This window comes from Phalacrocorax aristotelis, chromosome 4 (genome assembly GCF_949628215.1).
Source record: "Phalacrocorax aristotelis chromosome 4, bGulAri2.1, whole genome shotgun sequence".
Classification (NCBI taxonomy): Eukaryota; Metazoa; Chordata; class Aves; order Suliformes; family Phalacrocoracidae; genus Phalacrocorax; species Phalacrocorax aristotelis.
The window spans coordinates 58,734,598-58,736,289 of record NC_134279.1 but is presented as its reverse complement, the minus strand read 5'-3'; positions in this window follow the sequence as shown (position 1 = coordinate 58,736,289).

Below are 1,692 nucleotides of genomic sequence, written 5' to 3'. Positions count from 1 at the left end.
TGTCTGGTTTCCGTGCAAGTGTATGGGTGGAACGCACACGGTACTCTCCTGTGACGCGGCGTTAAATGATATTCATAGAAACCTACCACACCTCATTTCAGGGATAGAGAGTATTCCTCTACAATCACTCCCCTACATTTCCTCTACTCTAAATACTTTTTCTCTTTGCTGTACCTCAGAAGATAGCAATCGTTACGTTAAAAATGCTCCAAACCATGTTGTTGCGAATGAGTGTCACTTTAATACACTACAGTATTCAAAATTATTAATGCACAATATTTTTGTGAGAAGATGACACCAGATATGAAGCACTTCTGATGATAAATTGAGTCACGTATCTGTTTTGGATAAAAATGTATACCAAATCGTCCATTTGATAACTCCGACTTGTGACTCTGGTAGTCTCTCAACACTAAGTAGACTAGGCTTTCCTGTGGCTGTGGCTGTTGCATTAAAATACCCCATCAGCAAATCTTAACTCCATGTCAGTTAGCAAACACAACTCAATAGTGAAAATAAACTGAATTCAAGCAACCTGCAGTTGACCCTAGAAATGTTCCTGTCTCTGGAAGCCCGCTGAAAGGAAGGTTTCTGTCTTTATTAGCTGTCAGACTTTGTGGCACTGCAAGGAAACAGGACGTATTTCTGTAGGTTCTCACGCACCAGCACATTTTTTGTTCTTTCCACTACATAAGGTAAACACCATTCCCTGCAAATTAAACATACTGAAGTAAAATTTTCATTTATCTTGGAAAAAGCCACTGGAAAATGGAGAGGTAAGGGGAGGATGAGTTTCACAAACTCTCCTGGAGGAGGCAGGTGGAGCGTCCATCTGCAGGTGGGTATATCTGAGCTTACAGAGCAGGTAGGCTGTGCTTCTACATCCCGTGGAGTCCAACGGCAAACTAAAACAGTCTTGCAGATGCAAGGGTTTGATTGCAAAGAGCCTTCCTTTGGTGGTAGAGCTTACCAGCTGTTCTGGTGACATCCATATTCCTGTAGAATTAGGGAGAGGATGTGTACTTCTTTCAGAAAAGCGCTCCTACAGTAATTGCTGTGAAATGCAAAGTATTGTTTGTGTTGTGTAACAAATCTTACATGTGGGAAGACAGAACCGTCAGTTTTATTTAAGGAACAGAGCCCCGAACGTGTGCTCTGCAAAGGGGAGAACAGGGATTTGCAAAGCAGGGCTGGAAACGTTGCTGCAAAGGTTTTGTGAGGAAGACCCGTGTGCTCTGTTACAGCACCATACACCCTCACCGCTTCGCGAGGGCCGGGGGAAGTGACACCAGATCTGTCTGCCTGTAACTGACGCCTCTGCTGACCTATGGAGCTGAAAAACCTGGGCAATGAATCAGTCTTTTTTTGATTGGCCAGGTTGTTACCAACATTGAGGAACTTGCAGGGAAGAGAACAATATTAATGCGAAGCTGGTCGGGAGTGGGGATTTTTGTTGTTTTTTTTTTTTTCCAGCAGTAGCAATATCATGTGGAGTCAGAATCGGCCTTCATTAGGCTCTAGGTTCTAATGGCAGTTCCATAAAAGCAGACACATTCACTGAGAGGCCGTGCGGATCCCCTGTAGCATCAGTCACAAGCATAGAGATACGTAGCATCAGTCACAAGCGTAGAGGTATGTAGTATCCTGGGATGAAAACAACTGCCTACTATAGTCTAGGGAAAAAAGCAGATT